The sequence below is a fragment of the Argiope bruennichi genome, chromosome 8 (assembly GCF_947563725.1).
Source record: "Argiope bruennichi chromosome 8, qqArgBrue1.1, whole genome shotgun sequence".
In the NCBI taxonomy this organism is placed as follows: domain Eukaryota; kingdom Metazoa; phylum Arthropoda; class Arachnida; order Araneae; family Araneidae; genus Argiope; species Argiope bruennichi.
The window spans coordinates 32,623,200-32,636,300 of NC_079158.1; positions in this window are offsets into that span (position 1 = coordinate 32,623,200).

Sequence of the window (13,101 nt, forward strand, 5' to 3'; positions counted from 1 at the left end):
TATTTTCGTGAAATGATAATTTTAATGTTATTCTGATAGAAATTTTATTAATTTCCTAATAATATTTCGTGATAATTTAATATTTTTAATAAATAAGGATATCATTAACTAATGATTCCAGTTAATTTTCCGAAATTATTACAATTCTAGTCATTTTTAAAAAAATATTATGTATTAAAAAATAAATGAATGAAAACATGTTTCACAAAACTGTGCTATTAATTTAAACTAAAATAAATCATTAATTTGTTGTGTAAAAAAATGCGTAAAAATTAACTGTTGTTATTATAATTTAGCTATAATTAATAGTTAACTGACCACATTTATTATTAACTAATAATTTTAATTAATTTTCAGAAATTATTACCATTCAAATCATTTTTTTTTCAAAATAATATACATTAAAAATAAAAGAAAAAGAGTATGTTTCTCAAAGCTGCACTGAAATAATAATTTAAACTAAAATAAATTATTAACTTGTTATTTGAGTAAAAAAAAAGTGTTAACTGTAATTACTACAATGAACTATAATTAATTGTTAACTAACCATATTTATTATTTAAATAAAATTAACTAATAATTATAATTCTTTTTCAGGAATTATTACTATTCAAGTGATTTTTTTTCAAAACTAAAACATTAAAATCTAAAACATTCCACACAATTATATTAAAATAATAATTTAAATTAAAATAAATCATTAACTTGCTATTTCAGTAAAAAAAAGTATTAACTGCAATTACTATAATTAACTAAAATTAATAGTTAACTAACAAGATTTATTACTTAACTAAAATTAATTAATAATTATAATTAATTTTTAGGAATTATTACTATTCAAGTCATTTTTTTTCAAAATAATATATATTAAAAACTAAAAGAAAAGAACATATTCCCCAAAACTATACTAAAATAATAATTTAAAATAAAAAGAAAAATCATGGACTTCTCATTTGAGAAAAAACAATTGTTGAAATACGAAGCTAAAATGACTAGTAATTCAAAGAAATACATCATAGTGTGTACGCTGTGTTTGTTAATAAAATACCTACATTCTCCACTGCCAAAACATAATCGCATTAAACTGCATTTTTTTGTATATTTTATATACAACTAAAATGATAAATATAAAAAAAAAATTATATATATTAATATATTTTTGAACATCATTTTCATAGATTCAAATAAATTTCAACTTGGGACTGCATTTATTTCTGAATTTTCCTGTTGCTTCATGTTTAAAGAAAAAGCTGGCTGATTTACAGAGTTAGTGGATCAAGCATTTTTAATAAATTTTTATTTCAGTATAATCTACACATTTCCTGCACCTGAAACTTATTTACACGAAATGAACTTATGTTGAAATCGTTTCTCTGCTCATTTTCCATTGATTCAGAATGAGACAGCTGAAATTATTCTCTCAGGCAGAATGATAAAAGCCAATTCAAAGTTTTCTATTTACTTCCTCGTACTAATTTGTTCGAAACCTGCATTTAACGCGGCTTACGCAAGTTGGCCAATGAAATGAAGAGAACAGATTCAAAGAGACAGAGATACGATGAGAAACTTGCTCTAGTCGTTTCGAGTTAACATCTCTTTTCAATGGAAAAAAAATTCAGTTGAGAAACTATTGACCCGTTAGGAGTATACTTCTCAAATTATATCATTAAATACAGACAAGTGAAGAAACTGGTTTGGGATCTTGACAGGCAGAAGTTGATTGCATTTCAGTGTTAATGAAAAGAATAATAAGTTAGCACTTTTAAGCTTTTAAGAATATGGGAAATTAGATTTTATGGTATTTTAGACTTTAACAGAGCTTTTTTTTAAAACTTTTTCAAGCAGTAAACAACAAGAAATTTAGTGATCATCATCATCAAAAAAAAAAAAAAAATGAAACGTTTAAGACCTTGCTAAGACTGAAAAAAAAACTCCGCATATTTTTGAAATATAATGAACAAGAAAACTCGGCAAAAAGTAATAAAGTAGATATATAAAATTTGTAATAAATTTTTAACTTCAAATTAGTACATTTCTAGTCTGTCTGACTGACCATTCTTGTGCATGCTCAAAAAAATACCGAATTAAGTGGATGAAATTTGGCACATGAATTTTTCATAAGATTCAGAAATCTAGTTCAAATGTTGACAGATTCCACTAAAAGCTTCACTATCTATTTATTTGGTACACAAATTAAAAAATAGCTCGAAAACATAGAAAGTTTACTCAGGTAAGCAAGCATATTTGATTTATCGTATTCACAAACAGGTATAACTCCAAAATGTGTTCTTCCGAATGAAGAAGTTTTGAACTAGGAGATTCGTCAAAACCTCAAATTCGATTTTTTGATAATTACAGAACCCTCTCTATATTTCATGCACAGAACAACATTCGCAACATTTAATTAAATAATTTACCATTTTAAAAATTATTAATAACTCAATTTTCGTCAAATCGAAAAATAAATTAACTGTCAGTTTTTAAAAATCGTTTGGAAATCTATAATTTTTTCAGTAATTAAGTTTTAAAAATCGTTTGGTAATATATAATTTTTTCAGTAATTAAGTTTTAAAAATCGTCTGGTAATCTACAATTTTTTCAGTAATTAAGTTTTAAGAATTGTTTGGTAATTGACAATTTTTTCAGTAATTAAGTTTTAAAAATCGTTTGACAGAACTGATATTTCCGTTTTAATTAAGTTGTAAATAGTAAGAAAACTTGTGTATAATAAAGTTTATACTAAAGTACTTTTTATAGGAAAAATATTAATAATCTTGCATAAATAATAAACAATGTAAAATAAAATATTCTAGCGGAAGTGACCTCACTGAAACCTTCTCACATACTCTTTAATAAACATATTATATCCTCCGTATAAAATTGCGGAACTTGGGTAAGGCTGCTAATGCTTCATGAAAGTTCAAAATTTGAAATTTGTGACGAATATGTGCTCATATAAAGTTAATTCATGTTTAAGTAACATTATGTGTTATTACGTACTTACGCAATTTTTGAATTCATTACACATCTGACAGGTGGAAAAATGACGTCATATTGGAGGAAAAAAACAATGTGCAATTCTGTAGAGTGTTTATTCTAACTGTTTATTCATCCATTATCTAATTTCAGAGCCATTAAATTGTCTTTCACTTCCAATTGGAAAAGTGCTCTAAATGTTGAAAATATTTATCTTGTACGCATGAGTCAATAAATGTATTGCTGGTGCAATTACGAAATTTAAATATTTATAAAGCTTTTTCCTGTTAGTCATACGTAATAAACTAATCTTCACACTTTAATTTTTGAACCCACCGCTATTCGTAATTCCTAATAAATACGCATGCACTCCGAATTTATTAGATATTTCTAACGCATTATGATTAGAATTTTTCAAGCAGAATAATCATGATTAGAATTTTTCAAGCAAAATAATCATACACTTTCTCATCAGAACTCTTCAATATAGTTTTAAAGGAAAACTATCAAAACGGATATTTAAGGAAAACCAAATTTATTTCCTTATTTAACTTGCAAATGATGTAAAAGTAGTAAGTATTGTATCGGTATTGTTTAAGTATCATAATATTTATAGACAAAATTATATGTCTGTAAATTTCAACATGCGACAAGCATGTCTTTTAACCATTTAGAATGATCAGGTTGGATTGCTGTACCTAAAGTTATCAAATTCGGCTCGTAGTTTTTTGGATGGCTATTATAATTTTTTTAAAAAAATTATAAAATAATTGTATAATTAGTTTAATTTTTAAAATAAACTCAAATTTTTATAAAATTCAATTTGTAATTTTTTTTAAAAAATTAAAAATAAACTTTTTAAAAGTTTTAATATTTTTTTACATTTTAATTGGATTTTTATTTTATTAAAATTACATAAGTTTTTCTCAATTTTTTATAACAACTTCAAAGCATAACTAAGCATAATATAAAAGCTAATTTTCCACTGTATTAAAATAATCCATCTTCATTTCATTCAATTTTGTTTGTAATTTTAATAAATCTTAAAAATCAACAATTTTAGGTACATGCTGCAACAAACAATTTCATTATTTTTGTAACTATATATATATATATATATATATATATATATATATATATATATATATATATATATATATATATATATATATATATATATATATATATATATATATACATATATATATATATAGCTAGTAGAGAGAGATTTAATTTGCTACTTAAAATAAAGATAGACAAAACAAAACCTTTAACATTTTCATAATAATTTCTGATATTTCGAATGAGAAATTAAAGTTAGAATCTTCTTTAGATCTTCATTTTTATAAAATTTAGAAAAACATAAAAAACCAAACTGACCTCGTAAAACACTGCATGACGTGAAAAACGAGGAAACACTTTTGAAAATATCTTTTTAATCGTTTTGTAACTGGTTTTTTTCTGAGTCGCAGGAACATGCACGTTTTAATTCTTTGTAACAGGATTTATAAAATTTAAATCTGGCATAATAAATATTTCTACGAAACTGGAACAAAAGTATGCTTTTTTTCGTTAGAAAATACAACGATTTTGGAGCATAAAGTAATATTGTAATAAGGGGGGGGGGAATGTTGGATCGTTCGAATGCTCATCGCATACTTTCCAATAAGGGTACTACCCTTCTTTAACCTCCCTCGCGCATAAATTTTGGGGCCTTGTATAAAGCTGCGAATGCATTGCAGGGAGTTTCGTAACTATAATTACGAAATATTCTTCTTATCTGGGAATCTAGCACGTTTGCTGAATCAATCGGTTGTCTTTGATGTTTGATACTTGGCATGGCGTGAATATACATGTACCCAAAAATCGAATTTGTATTTTGAACGTCTTTTTTCAGATCGATTGAAATTAAAACAGATTTAAACAAATAATTACAATTGTAGCCACAATTGTACCAATACCAAATTTAAATCACCGTATGTTTAAGTTATTGCATTTGCATACATGCGAAAGTAACAGACAGACTTCAGAAGGTTCGGTTCAAAATTTGATATGAATCTACATTTTAAATGCTAAATCTATGTATCAAACTTTATCTGTCTAGCTCTTTATGCTTTAGAGTTCTTCGATATTCAGATAGACAAATAGCTAGACTCTCTTATATTGTAATTCGTTTTGAATTTATAAGGAATTTACAAATGTGGTCTTAAATCTGTTTTTCAAATTTCCACCGTTCTAGCTCTAAACGTTTTTGAGTTATTGCGTTCACAGACAGACTGACAGACATAGTTCTGAAAATGGGCTTTTTTGTAATCAGAAATCTCTGAAATTTGAATCTGGGTTTTAAAATTGGAGGGTCGCTAGTTCGAGAATTATTCCCACCAAAGACAAATAGCTAGACTCTCTTATATTGTAATTCGTTTTGAATTTATAAGGAATTTACAAATGTGGTCTTAAATCTGTTTTTCAAATTTCCACCGTTCTAGCTCTAAACGTTTTTGAGTTATTGCGTTCACAGACAGACTGACAGACATAGTTCTGAAAATGGGCTTTTTTGTAATCAGAAATCTCTGAAATTTGAATCTGGGTTTTAAAATTGGAGGGTCGCTAGTTCGAGAATTATTCCCACCAAAGACAAATAGCTAGACTCTCTTATATTGTAATTCGTTTTGAATTTATAAGGAATTTACAAATGTGGTCTTAAATCTGTTTTTCAAATTTCCACCGTTCTAGCTCTAAACGTTTTTGAGTTATTGCGTTCACAGACAGACTGACAGACATAGTTCTGAAAATGGGCTTTTTTGTAATCAGAAATCTCTGAAATTTGAATCTGGGTTTTAAAATTGGAGGGTCGCTAGTTCGAGAATTATTCCCACCAAAGACAAATAGCTAGACTCTCTTATATTGTAATTCGTTTTGAATTTATAAGGAATTTACAAATGTGGTCTTAAATCTGTTTTTCAAATTTCCACCGTTCTAGCTCTAAACGTTTTTGAGTTATTGCGTTCACAGACAGACTGACAGACATAGTTCTGAAAATGGGCTTTTTTGTAATCAGAAATCTCTGAAATTTGAATCTGGGTTTTAAAATTGGAGGGTCGCTAGTTCGAGAATTATTCCCACCAAAGACAAATAGCTAGACTCTCTTATATTGTAATTCGTTTTGAATTTATAAGGAATTTACAAATGTGGTCTTAAATCTGTTTTTCAAATTTCCACCGTTCTAGCTCTAAACGTTTTTGAGTTATTGCGTTCACAGACAGACTGACAGACATAGTTCTGAAAATGGGCTTTTTTGTAATCAGAAATCTCTGAAATTTGAATCTGGGTTTTAAAATTGGAGGGTCGCTAGTTCGAGAATTATTCCCACCAAAGACAAATAGCTAGACTCTCTTATATTGTAATTCGTTTTGAATTTATAAGGAATTTACAAATGTGGTCTTAAATCTGTTTTTCAAATTTCCACCGTTCTAGCTCTAAACGTTTTTGAGTTATTGCGTTCACAGACAGACTGACAGACATAGTTCTGAAAATGGGCTTTTTTGTAATCAGAAATCTCTGAAATTTGAATCTGGGTTTTAAAATTGGAGGGTCGCTAGTTCGAGAATTATTCCCACCAAAGACAAATAGCTAGACTCTCTTATATTGTAATTCGTTTTGAATTTATAAGGAATTTACAAATGTGGTCTTAAATCTGTTTTTCAAATTTCCACCGTTCTAGCTCTAAACGTTTTTGAGTTATTGCGTTCACAGACAGACTGACAGACATAGTTCTGAAAATGGGCTTTTTTGTAATCAGAAATCTCTGAAATTTGAATCTGGGTTTTAAAATTGGAGGGTCGCTAGTTCGAGAATTATTCCCACCAAAGACAAATAGCTAGACTCTCTTATATTGTAATTCGTTTTGAATTTATAAGGAATTTACAAATGTGGTCTTAAATCTGTTTTTCAAATTTCCACCGTTCTAGCTCTAAACGTTTTTGAGTTATTGCGTTCACAGACAGACTGACAGACATAGTTCTGAAAATGGGCTTTTTTGTAATCAGAAATCTCTGAAATTTGAATCTGGGTTTTAAAATTGGAGGGTCGCTAGTTCGAGAATTATTCCCACCAAAGACAAATAGCTAGACTCTCTTATATTGTAATTCGTTTTGAATTTATAAGGAATTTACAAATGTGGTCTTAAATCTGTTTTTCAAATTTCCACCGTTCTAGCTCTAAACGTTTTTGAGTTATTGCGTTCACAGACAGACTGACAGACATAGTTCTGAAAATGGGCTTTTTTGTAATCAGAAATCTCTGAAATTTGAATCTGGGTTTTAAAATTGGAGGGTCGCTAGTTCGAGAATTATTCCCACCAAAGACAAATAGCTAGACTCTCTTATATTGTAATTCGTTTTGAATTTATAAGGAATTTACAAATGTGGTCTTAAATCTGTTTTTCAAATTTCCACCGTTCTAGCTCTAAACGTTTTTGAGTTATTGCGTTCACAGACAGACTGACAGACATAGTTCTGAAAATGGGCTTTTTTGTAATCAGAAATCTCTGAAATTTGAATCTGGGTTTTAAAATTGGAGGGTCGCTAGTTCGAGAATTATTCCCACCAAAGACAAATAGCTAGACTCTCTTATATTGTAATTCGTTTTGAATTTATAAGGAATTTACAAATGTGGTCTTAAATCTGTTTTTCAAATTTCCACCGTTCTAGCTCTAAACGTTTTTGAGTTATTGCGTTCACAGACAGACTGACAGACATAGTTCTGAAAATGGGCTTTTTTGTAATCAGAAATCTCTGAAATTTGAATCTGGGTTTTAAAATTGGAGGGTCGCTAGTTCGAGAATTATTCCCACCAAAGACAAATAGCTAGACTCTCTTATATTGTAATTCGTTTTGAATTTATAAGGAATTTACAAATGTGGTCTTAAATCTGTTTTTCAAATTTCCACCGTTCTAGCTCTAAACGTTTTTGAGTTATTGCGTTCACAGACAGACTGACAGACATAGTTCTGAAAATGGGCTTTTTTGTAATCAGAAATCTCTGAAATTTGAATCTGGGTTTTAAAATTGGAGGGTCGCTAGTTCGAGAATTATTCCCACCAAAGACAAATAGCTAGACTCTCTTATATTGTAATTCGTTTTGAATTTATAAGGAATTTACAAATGTGGTCTTAAATCTGTTTTTCAAATTTCCACCGTTCTAGCTCTAAACGTTTTTGAGTTATTGCGTTCACAGACAGACTGACAGACATAGTTCTGAAAATGGGCTTTTTTGTAATCAGAAATCTCTGAAATTTGAATCTGGGTTTTAAAATTGGAGGGTCGCTAGTTCGAGAATTATTCCCACCAAAGATCTGACGTTAATGAAGGTAAGAGACACATTAAATCTTTCTAGATCAAAATCTCTTTCTTATTGTGTTACGGGATTTTAGACAGTATTTTCAGCTTGGGTATCATTTTTATATAGAACCAAGGAAAGCCAGAGATGGCAATTGACCCGAAAATTATGAATCTATAAATGACTCCTTCGCCGAATATTGGATTCTAAATATCCAGTAATATCAAATTTCTTTTCTGAGACTCGAACAATCAGTATTTTACGTCAACTAAAATTTTTACTGATACTTCATACTCTTTCTCTTTTTGAAATCTACCATGCATGAAGTATGCTGCATTATATGCACAAGAGAGTGTGTTCCAATGCCTGAAAGAGATTCCATGGCAGCAAGAATACTGTAATGGGAAATCTGCTTAATAGTCATACAATTAAAAGTCAGTAAGCTAAGTAATAGATAATGTTGTTTTATTTTATACGAAAACGCGAAGCACAGATAATAAAATATAGACTAAGCTTACTTAAAATAATATTTGCTGAAATTAGTAACACACAAGCAACAAGCCTTTGTTAAACAATCGATAAAGCACGAGGCGCAAAGAGAGAACTCTCTGAAGATTCATTAGAGTACTCATGTCTCGATTCGTCTCCGATTCTTATAGCTTTCATAACATGGCATCGAATGTTTTAGAACAAATTCTAGGATTCAAGACTTAATGGAGCTATCACTAAGATTCTCGAATATTCTGGGTTCTTAATTTTTGTCGCCAAGTTCATCAAATGGTCTTCAAACCTGAGAGTCATTGATCAGACATCCATTCATCATCTGTTAGAGCTGATTGCAAAACTCACTTTTTTAACAGAAACTAAATGAGCAATGGAGTAATATTACAAATTCGTAACATTATCCTTCTATTATTCGTATAAGATCATTGATGAAAAAGAATTAACATGTTTATTTAGATGATTTTAATAACAACATTATAGGGGAAACAAATTAAATTTTTACTTTCTATAAACGCTTAGTTTGAATCTTAAACTATAATTTGCAATAACTCGTAATAACGAATTTCTCATCAAAAACGATCTTTTTTGTTTAGGATTTTCATTGCCACTGCTTTTTGTAAATAGAAGTTATAATAACTTTCCTCATAGGAAAATCAGAATAAATGATATCTCCGAAATGTTTTCGAATACTCCTTAACAAAGTCATTATTCCCTCTCTTTCTACTTAAAATTCGTGAATCTTGGGCAAGATCGTAAACATTAGAATTTTCAAATCTTTATTTTCATAGTTCCACACATGAATATTTTGTACCCTTATTACAATGAAGAAAATGGAGAACGCATTTTAGTCAACTTTTTATCGACTGATTCAATCCAAAATTCGATATAGAACTATTATTTTAGTAATAAAATGACACACCAAATTCCATTTATATAAATCATTGCATTTTGTGAATTACATCGTTTTCTCGTATGCCAATGTGCAGACTAAGAAAAGGTGAATCCTGTGATAGATTTAGTTCAAAATTTGACATGGATCAATACATTAGAAGCTAAAACTATGTACAAAATTTTATTGATTTAGCTCTTTATTTCCTGAATAAATATTTATCGCGTTCACTTGTACTCGGATCTACAAATAAATTCCTTAGGAACTGATTTTATAGAAAATCTACATACTTGGTTTAAAGGTGATATACCGAATTTTATGTGTCTTGATTAAAGCTTTTTGGAGTTACCAGATTCATAAACGAACAGACACATAGACATAATTTCAAAAATGCGTTTTACGGATTCAGGGTGTTGGTGGAATTTTTCGATTATTACAATTTGTTTTGTATATTTCGTATGTGAGAAAGTTAAAAAAAAAAAAAATAATAAAGCCTTCAATCGATTGAAACAGTGAAATACTTTCTCTCTTCTTTTCTCAAACTTTCTTTTTTTTTTATCAATATAGATGCTTTACAACACGTGCGTAATATACAGGAAAATATATGCAAAACTAATGATCCATGTCAAATACGCACAGAGAAATAAACACACGGAAATTGTGACAAAATGAAACTTTCCTGCTTTTTTTCTTTTTTATTTAATTGGTTATCAAAGGCGTTTAAGCATCGCAAACACTTGTTCGAAAGATTTATCGCATATTTCATGGAGGAAAAAAAAGGGGGGGGGGGCTGCTAATACCACTAGCACTTTGTCGATTACTGACAGTAATCGGTTTTTCGAGATGCGGTTTCCTAGGATAAAGGTCAGAGATTATGAAGCGATCGAATTATGCAATTAACCAAATGAGAGTTATGTAAAAAATAGTGCATTTTTACGTTTTGTTGTTGTTGTTGCCCCGCAAGATTTAACAACGAATTACAATTTTTCCCCTATACTTCGATATTTGTTCCTTAACATTACGAGAAAAACGTTTTTAAGTGTTTTATTGTAATATAATAATTTTATAAGCTGATTAAATACCGACATGATGCGATAAGCATGATTAGAATTCTTGCTAAATTCTCATAGGGATGATTGGTAGTCCTAGAGTTATCAAATTCAACAAATGATTACTTGTCGGATATTAAGAAAAGAATTTTCCGAAATTCTTATTAGTCGATTATTTAAAATTAAAAAAATAATAATGCTAGAACGAAAATTGTTTTTAGACCACCTTAAAAGAAAAAAAAATGATTTGTGATAAATTGTATTTCCGTAAAATTTTTCTCTAATATCGATAAAATTTTTAAAATACTTTAAGCCATTGTATAAAAATACTTACAATTATTTTGGTAACTGCGTTTGTACATATGAGCATTGTAACCGCATCAAATACATATTTGTAAGTACATTTTCATTGCTATAATTAAAAGTAAATCTGAAACTTAAAATAAAAATAGATTAATAAATCCTAAAGTGTTACTATTTTATGATGTTTCTGAATGTTTTTGGATTGTTTTAATTTTATTATTATTATATGCTTCTCTAATTTAATCATCGGTGTATTTTCAACCAAGCAGATTAGGCAGGTGCTAGCCCGGTAAAAACGTCGATTAAAATATTCTATTTTTTCTAATAGCCAAATAAATTAATTTGTAAAAAAATACAAACTCTATAAATGATAAAATATTAATAATTTATCAAATATAATTAATCAGGTATCTGTTTTATTATGTTCTTTCAGAATATTTATTAAATCGAACATCTACTTCAATTATATTGTCTCCCTCGTCGACTACTGACAGCTTATCGTTGGCGATCTTGGCGAAATTCAGGCAGCATATGCCTAACAGAGCTTGGCAGTTTTGGTGTAATATAAAAAACGCCAAATAAGACAACGATAGTAAAAAAATAAGCAAATACCACAATCGCCATGTATAGGTGAACAAAATATCTCATTTTTTGAATTATTTTCCCAATTAAATTCGTGTGGTAAGAAATTGTTAAGCAAATGTGGCTGATTTCAGACTAGGTATCTGGGCTGAAAGAAAAGGAAAGAAAGAAAAGGTCGACAGGTCGATATAAAAAATGTTATCGACTTACATGCCAAATAAATAAATTCGTAAAAGAAATTCAAATTTACTAAATTATAAAATATGAAAATAATGTCAACACTTTTTTGGTTATGATGAGTCAAGTTAATATCTATTTCAATAAGTACAATGACTTATGACAGTAATTAGATGCACGCCAACTTTTACGTAATATAATTTTGTTCAAGAATGGGTAGTGCTCAGTAATAAGCCATAATATATAAATAAATAAACCTATATATTTTCATAAATTTCTTAACGTAATATTTTATCCTAAAATAAATCATTAATATGTTTAAAATCCGATAAAATTTAATCAAAAAATAATCAGTTTATTTTAAAAGAATCCTTATAATATTCTTTGTTGGAAATCGTAAAATAGCGAAGTACTCCACTGTTTGTAAACACCGATTCTTTTTTTTTTTTTTCTATGAAGTTTTTTTACAGATAAGCGTAACTGGAACGTTTGTGTAGTAACATTACAACTCCAATTATAAAAACAGAAACTACATATATGCATGGAAGAGAAATATTATTGAAGTCACAAACTTAATTAATATTAAATTTTATCATTATGCTATTTTTTAATTTTTAATTAATGATATTCAAAGAACATCACATACAGACGCAATTGCAAATTCTGTTACAGTCTAAGACTCGAATGTTCATTAAAATCTTGATGTCAGACTTTTCCAACATTTCCAGTATTTTCCTTGGGCATATTTCATATACAAGAAAATAAAGACGGTGTTTGTAGCATTTTATGTTAAAAATATTTTCAAAATATATATAATATATCCATAACTGAATAATTTTTTAAATGGCATTATCTTGTAATATGAAGCATAATAAACGGAATAAAACAAAAAGGTTTTCTAAAAATTAGCATTTGAAAATATCCAACCAATAAAAAAATAAATCACATTGAACTCGTTAGATGGCGTCACTGATGTTTAATTTTCTGTTTTAAATCTCAGTATAACAATTTCATAAAATACGCCAGTTAACATTTAAATTAATTTAAAGCATAAGTTTGAACAAAGTTATTTTGGAATTATGTTAAACATTCCTTAAAATAAAGATGATGAGAATTAAAGCATTCAATTTAACATTCCGAATTCGAACATTTGGAAGATTTTATTCATTTATTTATTTTATGTAAGAAAACTTATTGTAAAAAGCATCTCTTCCATATATGTGCGTTAAAAGATGATTGAAACATAGTAAAATATCAAAAAAAATTATTATTATTATTTTATTT